This window comes from Mauremys reevesii, linkage group 15, assembly GCF_016161935.1.
Source record: "Mauremys reevesii isolate NIE-2019 linkage group 15, ASM1616193v1, whole genome shotgun sequence".
Classification (NCBI taxonomy): Eukaryota; Metazoa; Chordata; order Testudines; family Geoemydidae; genus Mauremys; species Mauremys reevesii.
In genome coordinates, this window is record NC_052637.1 from 3,335,916 (window position 1) to 3,352,510 (window position 16,595).

At 54.4% G+C, this 16,595-nt stretch overlaps 1 pseudogene; it reads right to left on the reverse strand.

The window, feature by feature from the left end:
• Positions 1–2,773: 2,773 nt before the first annotated feature.
• On the reverse strand, positions 2,774–15,760 carry LOC120383495 (annotated as a pseudogene).
• Between the last annotated feature and the right edge of the window lie 835 nt (positions 15,761–16,595).

Below are 16,595 nucleotides of genomic sequence, written 5' to 3' on the forward strand. Positions count from 1 at the left end.
CCAGCCAGCAATGTACATAATATATAATTTTATTATTATTTATATAGTTATGGAAAGTAAATTATACATGGAAGAAATGAAAAGTTTATTAATTTTTTTTTTTTTGGTCACCCCTGCCAAGGCCCCTCCGAAAATGTTCGGATTAGGCCGGGCCCTTCCTAATGCCGGTCCTGACTGTAACTGCCAGAGGACCAGGACAAAGGCAGGTAAATCAACGCTGCAGCTACTGCTATTCCCCCACCCCTCCACCACAACCCCTGCAACCGACAAACCCCCCCCAGGGAGCCAGGTGCAGCCACGTGGGGGTGTTGGGTGCAGGAGGAGGACGGGGGGCAGTTGGCAGGCCCCCCCCCAACGAGCAAGTCAAGGTCCCTGCACTCGAGCCAGGCGCCCGCAACAGCCACGTGTCGCCGCAGGAGGAACGGGACCAGCAGCAGCCGGAGGATGCTGAAAGCGAAACTGAAACCAAAAATCGCGCACGCGCAGTAACGAGCCTTTAAAGCTTTTTTGAAGCCGATTGGGTAACCGGGAGCCAATCACGTTCTCAGGAGGGAAATTAAAAACCAACCAACAGAAGAGGCAGAAGCCCCGCCCCCAGGGGCGGTCCCAGAACCGGCGACATTCGCTGCACGAGAGAAGCCGCGCGAGGCCGGCCGGGCTCTGCCTTGGCAGCTCCTGCAGCAGCCGCCGGGTGTTTCCCTTCCTGGGACTGACTCGGCTGCTGCTGGGCGGGGAGGAGCCCCCGGGAACATTGCAGCCTGCAGGCGTTTGTGTGACATGTGCCCCAGGGCCCTGTGGCTGGGGGGGCATCCCCCTATCGCGGTGCCCCTGAAGGAGCAGAGGGTGTGTGTGTGTCTAAGGAGGGGTTGTCAGAATTCAGTGATCTCAGTGTCTATCACGGCCAGTTTTAAGCATTTTTTCCAAAATTTATTGAGTTAATTTTTCACAATTTCACTGGTACCACCCCACACACCCTAGGTGCTGAGTTTTGGTTTTCCTGGTGGGTGCCCCCAGACTGGTTCTGCCCCCTTCCAAGGCCAAGCCCCCACTTTGCCCCACTCCACCTCTCCCTGCTCTGCCCCCCTCCCTCTAGGTCCCCCCCCCCAAGTGCCTCCTGCTTACTGCTCACTCCTTTATGCCCCCTCCTGCCTCAAGGGTGAAATGTGTATGTTGGGGGGGCTCAGCATCCCCCCCAAAACTGACAATTTTCAGCATATTTATACACTTCTTTCATATTGTAGGTATTGAATGTGTGTATATCGTTGGTATCCTAACAATGTCATCATTAAAATAGTAGAACTACATCATTACATTACCATCAATTACAGTGTATTAGAATAATTACACTCAGATACAAGCTGCCTTCACTAACACCCAGTGGTGAGCTGGAGCCAGTTCACATGGGTTTGCTGGAACCGGTTGTTAAATTTAGAAGCCCTTTTAGAACTGGTTGTCCTGTGCAGGATAACTGGTTCTAAAAGGGCTTTTAAATTTAATCACCAGTAAAGCTCCAGCAGCGCCCCGCCCCCAGCCCCAGCTCACATCTGCTCTACCTCCTCCCCTGAATGCTCTGCCCCATTTTTCCCTCCTCTCCGCCCACTGTCTGCAAATCAGCTATTCGCGTTGGAAGCCTGGGAGGGCTGAGAAGCAAGCGGTGGCTTCGTGCTCAGGTCCAGGGAGATGGAGCGGAGGTGAGCTGCGGCGGCGGGTGCGAGGAGGGCCACAGGCCATGGCAGGTAACCCTCTGCTCCCCCACAGCTACACTACCCCACCCCTAGGAGCCAGAGGGACCTGCCGGATTCTTCCCGGGAGCTGCTCCAGGTAAGCACTGCCGGGACTCCCCACCTCACCCCCGGGCAGGTCCCTCTGGCTCTTAGGGGTGGGGCGGGGTGGGCACCCACTACGGTGGCCCACGAGACCCTCCTGCCCGGCCCCATAACTCCCGGCCAGGGAGGCTAGTCCCCGGCTGTTCCCCATCCCCTGAAACTTCAGCTCGCCCCGCCGCTGGCGCATGCTCTGGGCGACAGGCTGTGAGCTCAGCCTGACCCGGTGCTCCAGGCGCTGCAAGGTGGTGGCGTGGCCTGACTGGAGCCAGGTGCTGCATGGCCCGGATCCAGCTGAGCGGCATGACCCAGCTCCAGGTGCTGCAAGGCAGCAGCTCGGCCCAGCTTCAGCTGCGTGTCCTGGCCCAGCCTGGCTCCAGCTGTGTGGTGCAGCCCAGCCTGGCCCGGCCCAGCTCCCGCGGTGTGGCCCAGCTCTGCCCAGCTCCAGCCATACAGCCTGGCCCGGCTCCAGCCGAGTGGCGTGGCTGTAGCTCCACCAGCCACCTCCAGGCAGCGCAGTAAGGGGGCAGGTATCAGGGAGGGGGTGTTGGAGAGAGGGCCGGGGCGTTCGGGGTGGTGGGGGGGTGGATAGGGGTCGGGGCGGTCCGAGGGCAGGAACAGGGGATTGAATGAGGACAAGGGTCCCAGGGGACAGTCAGGAAGGAGCAGGGGTTGGATGGGGCAGTGGGAGGCAGTCAGGGGCAGGGATTCCAGGGGCAGTCAGGGGTGGTTGGATGGGGCAGGGGTCCCGGGGGCCATCAGGAATGAGAGGAGGGGTTGGATGGGGTGGTGGGGAGCAGTCAGGGGACAGGGAAGCGGGGTGGATGGTGCAGGGGTCCTGGGGGCAGGCCCGACCCCCTCGTGGGGTGAGGAGGGAACCGGTTGCTAAGATTTTGGCAGCTCATCACCACTTACACCCCTGTGTAAAGACACTGTGTTCACTCTGTGCTTTACTCCTGCTTAGTGCCTGTTTGGGAGCTGAGGGCCACTGATGGCTGTGAGAAGAAGGTGGATGGGAGGCACAAGCAGTGGGGAGTCTTTCCCCGCTCCTTCCTCTTTTCTCCTCTCCTTTCCTATCGCTCTCCCTGCCCCTTTCCCTCCCTCTTGTTTCTTTTCTAAGTCCTTGCTCCCCTTCCTGATGTTTCCCCCTTCTTGCTTCCCACCTATGTCCTTTTACCCATCTCTCTCTGCTCCCCACCTCCTGGGGGCTCTTTCTAGTGCCTGCTCCCAACAACACACTCAAAGCGGCAGAGGAGATTCCCCTTCCTTGGGGAGGAAGGGTGGCCCAGTGATTCAGGAAGAGGCTTGGGGCTCAGGTGTGCTGGGTTTGGTTCTCTGCTCTGCCACTGACTCTCTGCTTAGCCTTGGGAAAGTTACTTCACCCCTGTGTACCCTAGATCCCACCTGCCACATGGGGCTAATGCTGACCCTGCCTCCTAGGTTAAATCCGTTCATAGCTGTGTGGTGATGAGGGAAATGATGATACCAAGGTAAGTAGATTTGGGCTGAATTACTACATAGCCTGACAGTGACAGCCAGATCCGTGCAGGGGTCACGGGAAAGGAAGGGGCTCAAGCCAGCCCTGCACAGAGGGGGGTCAGGGCTTCAGCCCCACATGTGCTGGGGTCATGGGCTTCTTCTCACCGCCCACCTCACCCAGTGTGGCTCCTGCTGGGGTCCGGGGCTTCTCCTTCCCCTAATCTGCCACTGCACCAATCCAGCGCGTGCACCTAGGAGCCCTGCGGCCTGCTGGGGCGATTTCAAAGAGCCTGTGGCTCCCAGCCACTGCCACCACTACCAGGCACTGGCAGTCGCTGCGACTAGAGGCCCCAGACGTCAGGTTCTTGTTTGTGGATTACAAAGCAGAGACACACACCCCTGTGCAGCCCAGATTTAGGCACCTATCCGTGAGAGGGGTGTGGCTTAGGACACCCATTCCCCTCTTGTTGGCATCTCCCATTGGCCAGCTGACAGGGCTCCCCGCCTACTGAGGGGAGCTTTCATGTAACTCATTGTAAGGTGCCTGTGTTGCCCATGGATTGTCTAGGGAGTTTACACACCTGACTCAGCTCTGAGCGTCATAGCGCTGCTGTTCCTGTGATTTTCTAGCTGCCTAAAAATTAGGCCCTGTAACACTCAGCATTGCAGCACCCGAGTCCCTGCATGATTACACCCTGTGCAACCAGTCACCGCTCCGCAGAGCACAGCTGAGCAATTCCTGATTGACAGGGGTGTGCACAGGACAGGGACAGAGCACAGGCTGGAGAGTGACACATCACAATAGGAGCCAACTTTCTCAGCGCTGGTGGGTGCCTGCACCCCACCCACAACTTTCCCCGCCCTGGCCCCCCTGACTCCACCCCATTCCTGGCCCTGCCCCCTTTCCAACCCCATCCCCAAAGTCCCTGTCCTAACTCCGCCCCTCCCTGCACCTATTGGATCCCTTCCCCAAATCCCCGCCCTGGCCTCGCCTCTTCCCCCAGCGCACCACGTTCCCCCTCCCTCCCTGCCCCGTGAATCAGCTGTGTCACGGCACAAGCGCTGGGAGGGAGGGGGGAGAAGCAGGACGTGGTGACGCGCTCGCAGAGGAGACGGAGGTAAACTGGAGTAGGGGGGTGGGGTGGGGCCATGAGGAGCTGCTGGTGGGTGCTCACACCCACCAATTTTTTTCCATGGGTGCTCCAGCCCCGGAGCACACACGGAGTCAGTGCTTATGCAGATCACAGCAAAACCCAAACTCTCCTTCTAGAGGTTCAATATTCCCTGCAGGGCTGGCTTTAGGCTGATTCAGCCAATTCCCCTGAATCAGGCCCCGTGCCCTTGCCGCCGCTGGTACGCCATACCGGGGCGGCCCGGCTTCCCCAGGGGGCAATTTAATGGGCCTGGGGCTCCCAGCAGAGGCTTTAAATTGCCACCAGAGCCCCACTGCTGGAGCCCTGGGGCAGGGCTGTGGGGCTCTGGGGGCTATTTAAAAACTTCGGGGCTCCTGTTGCTTCTACTGCCCCGGCCCTTTAAATAGCTCCTGGAGTCCTCACCGCTTCTCTAGGGCTCCCTCAGCTATTTAAAGGGCCGGGACGATAGAAGGAGAGGAGCCCGGGACCCTTTAAATAGCCCCCAGAACCCTGGGGTAGTGGGGGGCTCCGAGAGCTATTTAAAGGGCCAGGGCTCCAGCTGCCTCTGCCGCCCCAGTCTGTTAAATAGCCGCAAGAGCCCCGCTTCTTCCCCAGGGCTCTGGCAGCTATTTAAAGGGCTGGGACGATAGAAGCAGGGGAGTCCCTGCCCTGCCCGCAGCCAACCCCTGCTGCACCCCCTGCCCACACCAACCCCGCACCCCCTGCCCTGCCCACAGCCAGCCCGTCTCCGGCCAGCCCCGCACCACCTGTCTCCAGCCAGCCCCTGCTGCACCCCGGCCTTGCCCGCAGCCAGCCCCACACCCCATGCCTTGCCTACAGCCAGCCCCACACCCCTTGCCCTGCCCCCAGCCAGCCCCTACCTCCAGCCAGCCCCTGCCCTGCCCTTGCCCTGCCTCCAGCCAGCAATGTACGTAATATATAATTTTATTATTATTTATATAGTTATGGAAAGTAAATAATACATGGAAGAAATGAAAAGGGTTTTTAAATGTGATTTTATTTTTTAGTCACCCCTGCCGGGGCCCCACCGAAAATATTTGAATTGGGCCCCGCACTTCCTAAAGCCGGCCCTGATTCCCTGTGGGTGCTGAGGGGACACAACCAAGTCAGGAAGCAAATCCCATGATGCTGCCCCCAGCACCTGCAGCTGGGACAGTAAAGTGGAACAAACAAGAATAGTTTGTAATGTTTTATTTACAAAGTAGCTGGAAAGTAGCAAAGTAAAAGGAGCTAAGAAGGAGCTTTAATAACCGCAGCACGGCAAGGAGATCCCCAGCTACTGAGAACAGTTTTCTTTATGGCACTAAAATAGCTCCAGTGGCCAGGGATTAATATAGGGAATTAATGAGTTACAGTCTCTCTTTCAGTAATATGTGATAAATCTCAGGGTCCCGCTCACGTTCCCTTTTCTTCCGTACTGTCCTTTCCTATTCATCATTGTTCTAGCCTCACTTCCTATCCCCCTTTATTTCCCTGCTTCTCTCCTCCCTGTCACAGATCATCCCCCTCGGCTGCTCTCTTCCTTCCCTGATCTTATCCCTTCCCCTCATGCTGATCCTGGGCTGGGAGCCCCAGTGACAGCTAAGGACACAGATCTGTACAAAACGCTCCTTGCTGCTGCTGCTTCTCCCCAACCCTCCAACCCCTGATTGATTCATGCTGTGTCCCTGCCACCCCCACCTCCGCCTGTCCCCAGCCCAGCTGTTAGTGCCACCCCCTGCCCAGCCCCCACCTCTGCCCCTCCTGCAGAACCAGAGGTTCTTCATTCCCCTCCCCATCCCATCCCTGGCACTGCAGAGAGGGAGGGGAGGATCTTCCAGGGGACATAGATGAGGCACTGGGGGCTGGGTAGATGGGAGTTCTCCCAGGTCATGGTGACTAGAGTGTATGAAGTTAGAGAGTCTGATTTCTGGTTCCCCCCTCTGCTGCATGTTTCAGGGACACAGTCTGAGCTGGGATCCCACCACCCGGAACCAGGGTCGGATTCTGCCCCCAGAGACGGAGCCCGGCGGGAAAGTGAAGATCGGGGCCTCATCACCAGCATCGATAAATGTCACCTGGCCCCGGTCACAGTCCAGACAAACCCGGATCCTGTTGGGGACCCGGCTCAGGGGCAGGGGGGTGCGAGGGGAGGTGAGAGCCTGGAAGTGACCCAACCACCAATTCACAGCCCAGATCCCCTCCTCAGGGCTATGGCTAATCCGTCCCTTCCTCCTCACAGACTCTCTGGCCACCCCCACAGCCCAGTATCGGCCACTCCCCACCTCCACCTCCCAGCAATGTCTCCCTGAGGTGAATCCCTCACAGCCCAGCACACAGGCCCAATAGTCAAATCTCTCGGGGTTCTTGGGCAGTCACTGCCGTGTGTCTCCCCGTCTCACACTTTTTCGATCCTCTGACAGGATGAGCCAGAGATGAGCCGTGTCTGGATCCAGAGTCACATCCACTGGGGAGAGAGAATCAGAGCGTTAGGGGCAGAGCTCAGCCCTGGGGGAGGATGGGACCATTTCTCACACTCCCCAGCAGCCCTGTCCTGGCTGGCTCAGGCCTGGATCCCAGGGAGCTGCCTCTGTCCTGGGCACCTGAGACTGAGCAGAGATGTCACTGCAGCACCTCAGTCTATGTAATATGACCAACTTCATTAGTTTCTCTTTTGCTTGCAAAAGCTTCAGCTCCCTGCTCCCCCTCTTGGGACTGCTCCATTCCCAGCGGCAGAGGCACAGCCAGGAAGGTGTTGGAAGCTTTTATGGAGGAGGGGACGGGTACCAGTTAAAAAACTTAGCGAGAAACTCCCTCCCCGAATGCAGCCTCCACTCCCAGGCCAGGGAACATAGAGGAAGGTGCAGTATTGCATAAGTGCCACAGAGAGGAGGAGGAAGGATTGATTGGGGTAGCCCCATCCCCAGCCCAGAGAAAAGGGAGGGGCTGCCAACATCACAGGAAGAGCATCTCCCCAATCCAGGAAGCAGGGAGCAGCTCCAATGCGAGAGCCCAGCCCTGCCCAAAGGAAAGGCAGGATGTTGGAGAAGAGCGATGGGGGACCCCCTGCACCGGGGTGAAGCAGAGGGATGTGGCAGGGAGCTCTGTTCGGGGGCGTCTCAGTTAAGAGTGTTTCTGTTCATCAGAATGGGCACAAACTCAGCACTAAGGGTGGTGTCAGGACTCTTTTTGTGTCCCCGCCAGCTCCATGGCCCTGACCGAGGCCCTGCCCCCTGGCCAGGCTGGGAGATTTGACCACTATGGAGAGCCCCTGACACTCCACCTGCCCTGGACATGGGTCCATGGGCCTTTGGCAGCAGTCCCCAGCCCATGTCCCCAATCCCCGGGGTGCACCACCCTGGGCAGGTGGAGGATCCAGGGCTCCCCAGTGCAGTCCCTGGATGGCGGCTTGGTTCTGGCTTCTGGCCTGGCCAGGGCCTCAGGGAAAGAGGAGCAGGGGTGGGGCCAGTGAGAGGCCAGCACCAGGGAGAGGTTGATGCCACGGGTAGGGGCTGCACTACACAGAGAGGAGCTGATCAGTTGCCCTGCCCAAAGCACAGACACTGCTTGTGACACTCCATGCCTGCCCGAGGCTTGCAGTGCTGGGGGGTGGGGAAGGGGAACGTGGCACCCTGCCCTCAAACTATGCCCATGTCAAAAGTGTCCTGAACATCCCACTTTTAAAAGTGTGTGTGTGGCAGGGAGTGAGGGGGTTGGGGGGCACATGGGTTCCTGGATCCATTGAATGTGTTATTTTTAGGGCTGTGTGTGTCGTGATCGCTGTCAGTTTGGTTGGTAACTTTAGCTACAATCTCATGAAGACGTTTTCTCTGGAATTTTCTCATAATTTAAAGACAATCTCCACCTGCAAACTCACCCAGTCTGGGGGCTCCTAGGGGTTCCCCCCTTTTTCTCTCTAGTGCAGATGGCAGAGTGTCTGGAGGGGGAAAGGATAAGAGAGGGGAGATTTCAGACTTTCATACTTAAAACAGCGTCCCCACTCTGTAACTTTTACAATTATGACAGAGAAACAGACAGAGACACTCAGTTATTTAATATAAAAAGGTTTGAAATCTTCTCTTTCCTCTCTCATTCAGGCATCTCCCAGCAATGGAACCAACATCCTTGCAGCCTCACAACCACCCCAGGACAGAATCTGCAAGTGAGATTTACTTTTCCCCTCCTCATCCCCTCCCTCCCTTCAGACTCCAGTTGGTTTGTCTCATTCATTTGCGGCCTTTTGTCGTAACCTAGACTCAGATCATACAAAGACTTTGGCATAAAAATAACTTTACCCACTTGGGTCCCTTTGGCACTACAGAAAGCAACATGAAGGGGCCCCCATCCTCCACAGGCAGATATAGGAATAATAATAAAATCATTTCATAAATGTGGAAACTGAGGCAGGGGAAGATTGACTCTATGGGCCAGATTCACCCCAATGCTGGCAAAAGGAGAGAGGGGAGGGGCCATTTGTGACTCTGCTGTTCAGTGGCTGCAGGGGCCGGTGCAGACCTTGGCACAGGCCGAGGAAGTTCTGAACCAGCCAGAGCTACACCCCTGTGACAATGGCCCCCGTGTGTCTTGCCCAGTGTTCAGAATATCAGAGGCCCAGCTTTACATGGCCCACCTGCCTCTATCCCTCATCCACCCCCCTCCCTCTTCCACCCGCCCTCACCACCCCCATCCCATTCCCAGCCCTCTCAGGAACACGCCTTGTGCCTGCAGCTGTGGTGGAGGAGGCACAAGAGGCCCCTGTGCTTGAGGGATCCCCCACCGTGGGGGAGGGGCTTTCTCCTTCCCCACAGCCCATTTGGCCCAGCCACACAGGACCAGAGCACAGTGATGGACTGGTTCCAGCTTTAACAAATAGCCTTTAATTTAGGGTCTAGATTTTGGATGGCGACTTTTAGGCCCCAGGACCTCGTTCTCATAGGGCTTGGGCACTTGAAGATCCCACTGATTCAACCTGAGGCTGTGGAGGCTACACGGTTCTGGAGCACTTAATATTCATAACACTCAAAGTTGATTGGAAAAGAACTAATACACACGAATGTGGACACGTATAATATGTCAGACATTGTAAGGGGTTCTCGGAGCTTCATAAGAGAAATTCACTGTGACCTGCCTATGCCCCAGGAGAAGATAACTGGCTAGTTCTTCTTTCTCAATGTCTGTCATTTCTTACTTTAACAATAACTGTAATGGCAAGGCAGGCTTTTGGTAGAAACAAAGGTTTGAATTAATCAGCCTGAGTGATTTGGACCCCAAATGTGTGGCATTCTCACCCCACAATTAAATAGAAGCATCATCTAATTGTGAACAAATTGGCCAGAGTCACCCTCCTTCCTCAATCTCAGAAGCTGTCCCCTCCTAGATCCCTACTCGGTACCTTTGAACTTCTTCACAGTCTCCTTTAGAGCACCAGTTTTCTGGGAGAAATCGCTGAGTCTCTTTTCCAGTACAGGAGAAATCTCCTCCGGCTGCTGGAACTTCCCATTCTTACACCTGGAGAAAAACAATTTCACATGGTTACATTTCACTTAGTGACACTTTATAATTTGTTGTCAGTAAAAGTCGCTGCTCTAATGGGGCTGGAGTTAGAATTCCTCTGCTTCTCCCAGCCTCAGAGCAGGTGTAGTTCACACTCTGCCCTTCAGAGTGAAGGTTTGACTGGCAATATCCTATTGATATTATTTAACTCCAGCTCTGGGGATAAAAGGGGAATTGAGTCTCCGTGGCCAATTCTCTCCTTGGCCCCCATGCTCTGAGGGACAGGAGGTTCCCCTGTTTACTGTTGTAGATATCTGTCCGCTAAAAACTGAGACACCAACTCCCTCCTCCCCAGCTCATTCCACACAGGTCTCCTAACAGTCCTCAGGTGGGAAAGACTCTTGACCACTGCTGCCCTGGGCTGAATGGTAACCAGGGCCCCAGCAGTGAAAGGCCCATATTCCATCCCCACAATCCTGAGGCAGCCAGTCCCCCAGGGATGTGACATCTCTAGGAAATAGTGGAGGTCAGTCTTTTCCACTGACTGGAGAATTCCAGAGTCTTCTATACAAGGGTGAGAACCTCAGGAAAAAGTTTATCTGAGAATTTTGTATCCAACGTGTGACCTTACCCCCACACATTTTAGCAGGGATGGTGTCCCTAGTCTCTGTTTACCAGAAGCTGGGGATGAGCGACAGGGGATGGATCATTTGGTGATTCCCTGTTCTGTTCATTCCCTCTGGGGCACCTGGCACTGGCCACTGTCGGAAGTTAGGATGCTGGGCTAGATGGACCTTTGATCTGACCCAGTATGGCCATTCTTATGCTATGGAGATGCAGTGCTAATATTGTCTCCAAGTTCTTCCTCAGCATTGTGAAGTGTAAGGGGGAATGAGAGAGCCATGTTACCTGGACAAGGTGCTTCTGATGTCCTGAAGAGAAAGAGAGAGAATTTCAGTCTCACCTGACACACACTTCAAATTCCAAAGAAGGGATTTTGAAAGTATGGGGAAGAGAGGCTTTGCCCTGGTTCCAGAGCCATGGATTCCCTAAGACAATGAGTCTTTTCTATCTCTAGCGTCAATGTGCCTGTGACTTTGCAATGCACAATAGTCATTCACCTTTCAACAATGCACGTACTGAGTTACACAGTGACTCCCGTGCCCATGTTTTAGGAGCTGTCCTGTCCCTGTGGGGGGATCTGGAGTATTTCTAACTCAGTCTCACCTGCAGAAATTCACTCACTGGCTTCTGACACTTCCTCTCCAGCTCACTGATCAGCTCACTGAGAGAGGAAATCTCCTCTGAGACTTTAGTGATATTTTCATCCTGTATTGTCGTTATCTCCTTCTCCAGCTTTTCCAGCTGGGCCAGCAGAAGCTGCTCTTGTTCCTCCAGGAATTGGTGCAGTTGCTGAAATTCAGCCACAATTTGCTGCCTCTTCTTTTCTATCTGTTTCTGTAAAGCAACAGGGAAAGGACTGGTCAGGGACATGGAGGCAGCCTTGGGCGGGGAGAGTGTCCTTTAATTGAGTGCTGAGTGTGCAGGAGGGAAAATTTCTTAGAAATCTTAAGGTTTACAGACATTTGACTCTACCCTGTGATTACAGGGCCGCCCGGGGGGGGGGGGGGACAAGTGGGGCAATTTGCCCCAGGCCCTGGGCCCCACAGGGGTGCCCATGTGAGTTTTTCAGGGCCCCTCAGGCAGGGTCCTTCATTCACTCCAGGGGCCCCAGAAAACTCTCACAGGGCCCGAGTCCCCAGAGCTTCTTTCGCTCTTGGTCTTTGGCGGTGGGGGGGTCCTTCTGCGCTGGGGTGGAAGGACCCCCACCCCACCGCCAAATTACTGCCGAAGTGGGACCTGCCGCCGAAGTGCCGGGTCCCGCTTCGGCAGTAATTCGGCGGCGAGGGCCCCCCTCCGCAGGTGTTCGAGGCACTTCGGCGGTGGGTCCTGGAGTGGAAGGACCCCCCGCCGCCGAATTACTGCCGAAGCGGGGGCCCCCCGCCGCCGAAGACCCCAGGCCCCCGGAATCCTCTGGGTGGCCCTAGGTTACCAGGGAAAAGTTTCCCTCACACCTTTTTTCATTTATCCCCATGTCTCTGAAAAGGTATGTTTCCATGTCTGACATGGATAAGACTTTGTGTTATCAATGAACCCTGAGCATGGAGATCCTGAGCAGTAGAAGGCAGGACTCAGGATTACGCTGACAGACGTTCCAGGGAAAAAAAGAATCAAATGATTCAATAATGCAAGAAATGATGCAGACACAGGGAAAGCCACAAGAGGTAGAAATTAACTCATTCACTGAAATGGAAGTCTAGATTCTGCACATTAATCTAACAAAAAAAAAATCCATGATCATGGAGAAACACGACATGCCCACATTCACCAACACCACAGAGGAATCTGCCTGCAAACAAACCTCTCACCCCAAGTCTTTGCAGGTCAGTAACAAGAGGCACCTACCAAATACTGGCTTCTCCCCCTCCCCAGTCATTTTAGATTCCAGGAGCTTTTCTCTCTCTTCCCTCAGAGTCTTCAAATGGGCCTGGATTTTTTCCTGTAGAAATAGAGATGATTTGGGAGGTTTCATTTCCAGTTTGAGGGGTGCGTGTAGGGGGATGTTTTCCCACCCAAACCCTATTTAACTGTTGGTCCTAATGGGTTCATGACATTAGGGCCACCAAGGAAAAGAAACCTAAGAATGAAAACTGGGGATGTGTCATATTCTGACTTGTTACCAATTCAGGTTCAGGCTTTTTAGTAACTGGAGAAAGACCTGAATTATCCAAGATTGCCTGGTATTTATTAATTCATCAGTATTACAGAACAGAAGAGGAAAATGGGGTCACATGGTGGTGAATCACTACATTTACTTTTGCGGAGATTAAACTAACAATGAGATATAAATCCCAGAAGCACCCGGGCTTGAAATATGGGCCGGGATTCTCCAATGAGCCCAAGTCCCAATAGAATTTCAGCCCTGGGGATTGCACTGGTTGGACAGACCTCTTTGAAGCATTAGGGCAAACCCCATTAGACAGGCTAATTTGTGGTAAGAACAGTTCGGGTTTGCCCTAGTGCTGTCCTGAACATTTCCAGCAGCAATCCCTTCTAGGAGGGTAAATACAGTCCCAGTCCTAGTAGAGATCTCAGAAGCAGTGCATTCTGGGAGATTTCAGAAGTCTCGGCCCCATGGTGAAGGAGGGGCTAAGGCCCATCTCAGTCCCCAGGAGGAGGCACTGCTGTCACAGCCCCTGCCACCGGTCCACCCCTGCTGCTCCATGCCTACCCAAGGCTAAAGAGGCTAGGTGTGGTGGAGGCATGCAGGGTCATGTGCCCCTAGATGTCCCGGGATGCCTGTGGCAGGAGCAAGGAGGCAGGCTTTCCACAGAGTTCTCTGCAGCCATGGCTCCCTCTGGGCAGTGTAACAGGGTTAGTGTCACTTTCCTGAGCTCAGAAATATGCCCCACCTGCAACACCACTGAGTGTTTCCCTTTGCTGTTTGCTAAGAGTCGAGCACCAAAGAACTACATGGAGAGAAGCTTAGGGGGTTGAAAGCTAGCTAGCAATGACACAGAGACTTGAGAGGTTCAAGAGACCATTTTGCAGTCACTGAACCTGAGTAATACACGGACACTGAGTTCAACCAAAGCCCTAGGTAGAAATCTGATTTTTTTTTAAAAGGGTCATAGTGCTACAATCTGCCTCTGTCAAAGGGCTGTTATTTATTTTGGGTAAACACCATCTGAGGACAGCAGAAAATGCAGAAGGTGCTGAGACTGTTTGAAAAGAAAATAAATAATGCATAGAAATGCTTGTTTGGTGGGGTGGGGGAATGTCTCTCTCCTCATCTTTATAGACTGCAAGATGTTTGGGGCAGGGACCTCAGTACATGTAAGCTGCCAGTCCAGATTTGTGTATCATGTTTATTTTCTTGGGATGGTGAACTGGGCCCAGTGCCTTCTTCCCCACCTTCTGCACACATCACCCTGCTGCTCCAGGTCTACCCTAAGCTAAAAAGGCAACGTGTGATGGAGGCATGTGGGGTCACGTGCCATCCAGATTTCCCGAGATGAATGTGGTGGGGACACCCAGCAGCAAGGAGGAAGCACTCCCCCTGGCAGTAGCACTGTCCCTGTCGGTCGTGGAGGGAGGAAGAAAACAGCAGAGTGGCTCACTGCCAGCTGAGCCCTTTCCCCACCACATGGGGCGAGGTGGCTGAGGACCCCAGAACAGTAGTTCTTGGAGTGAACACCCTATTGAGATCCGTGGGGCAGTTACCTCTTCCCAGAGCTATTGGCTCAGGCTCTCTGCAGACTCAGGCACACGGCACTCTATCAGTTAGGCTTGGAAATTATAACTCACTCAAACTTTTCTTTTCCATTATAGGGGCTAGAAAGTTACTTTTTGGTTGCTGATTTTTTTATTATGAAACCTGAAGTTCTGTTTTAATCATGTGACTCCAGAGGTGGGTCCCTAGGGAAGAACCCATAGTACCAGTGCTTAAACCCACTCCTGTAGACATGTTCCATCAGGGGTGAAAGATTCTTCCTAAAATTGGAGGTGCCACGAGGCCCTGCCCCCTCTGTGCCCCTGTCCTGCCTGCCTCTTCCCCAAAGGCCCTGTACCCGGCCAACCCAGAAGCTGGAGCTGAGTTGTGGAGCCCAAGTCCTTCCATCTGCCCAGGTGGGAGTGGACACATGGGCAGGGTGCCCCCAGCCCATGTTCCTGGCCCCAGGCACCCTGCTCTGGACAAGTGGAGGGTCTGTGACTCCCTGCAGCTGCGCACAGCTCTTACCATGGCCTGGCTGTGGCTCTTTGGCTCCTGAGTCCCAACCCCCGCACAGGCCAAGCTGTAAGCTGAAGCTGGGTCAGAAGAAGAGCCACACTGGCACCTGTGGGGAGCCATGGACCCTCAGCCTGCCCTGGGCAGGTGGAGAGTCTGCGGCTCCCCTCAGGTGCCTGGGCTTACTCAGGCCGGGCTCCAGCTTCCAACCTGGGTGGGGCCTTAGGGGGAAGAGGAGAGGCAGGGGACCGGGCTGTGGGGAAAAGTGGGAGAGCCATGACCCCTTGGCCCTCTCTGTTCCAGAGCCCGTCTGTTCCATGCAGCAGAGTGGGGGCTGATTTGTTCATTATTCATGTGAATGCCCTGCTGGGAGTGCCTCCCTGCATCTTGCTTCAGTCCGGTGTGTGAGGAAAGTGCCTCACACAGAGCTCTACTGCCCACCTCTCCCTAATGAACAATGTGGGGTTGATAGGCTGGGTGTCATCCGTGGCCAAGGCTCCCTGCACCTGCCCAGAGGAAGGAGCCTGCAGGGCAGAGATTTAGGTGGAGCCAGAGAACAGGGGAGAAAATCTGGGAAACTGGGAGATTCTGTGGCTCTGAGTGACTGAGTCTGAAAAGGGAAGGATTGAATTAACCTGGATCCACAGTGTCTCCTACCTTGTATTTCTGGGCAGCCTCATCCATGAGCAGCACCGTGTGAGACACACGGCTTCCCCGTCCTCAGCACAGAACAGATCCAGGGCTTTGCTGTGTCTCTCACACAGAGTCTCTTTTCCTGGTTTGAAATCCAGTTGTTTGATTTTTTCCACTATATTTGCTAGCTGATAGTTATTCCGGAGAGCCCCTTTCCGGATTCCGGCTCTGCAGCTGGGGCAGCACAAAGGGTCATAGTCCCCCTCTGCCCATGTCTCACAGTGCTGAGTGATGCAGCCTCAGCAGAAGTTGTGCCCACAGTGTATGGTCACTGGGTCCGTCAGATATTCCAGGCAGATGGGACATTTGGTTTCCTCTTGAATTTCCCGTACCGGAGTCGTTGAGGCCATGGCTGCTGGGATCTCTGGGCTTCTGTTCTTTCTGCACCAGAAATGGTTTTGCTGATTATGGGCAGTCCCTGACCCACCTCCTATCAGCTGCACCGGTTCAGAATGAGGTGAAGAGAAAGGAGAGGCCGGGAGGTGGAGCAGGAGAAAGATAAGGAAAGAAGGAAGCAGGAACTACATAGGCCAGGAGAGGGGTGTAAAGCAGCAGAAAGGGAAGGAAAGGAAAAGGTGGGAAGGATACAAACAAGATCACAAAAACTTAAACTCAGGGTCTTTCTACACAGCACATGTCCGGGCAGGGGTCAGGCAGGACTGTCCTTGTGCAGTTAGTCCAAGCCACCCCCTTGGCGCTGTGTCCACATTGTTCTTGGTAGTGTGGTTGAACCAGCATGTGTACATGTACCCAAGCTGGGACTCACATCTCCCAGGTGCTGTGTAGACGTGTCCTCAATCGAACCAGGCCATTCTTAATTCACAGTGAGGGTGTCCACAGTCACTCACAGACTTGCACTGAAACAACACGAGATGGGAACTAAACCCCCTTGAGTGATTTCAGTGACAATGTGTGTGCAGAGGAGCCTTGGCGTAGCTGTGTCTTGCTGAACATTTAACCACCCACCTGGGACCAACCAGGGTACAGGGGATCCCTGGGTTAAGGTCAGAGGCAGCTGGTGTGTGCTAGTGAGAAGGCAGGAAACTGTAAACAGCTCATTAATCTGTAGGAGCAACCCTTGAGCTGAAGGGTGATTTTATGGTAAATATAAAAGCCAGCTAAGAGCTGGAAAGAAGATTTACAGGTTTAAAATTTGTAACAATCCTGCCCACTCCCCTCCCCCCA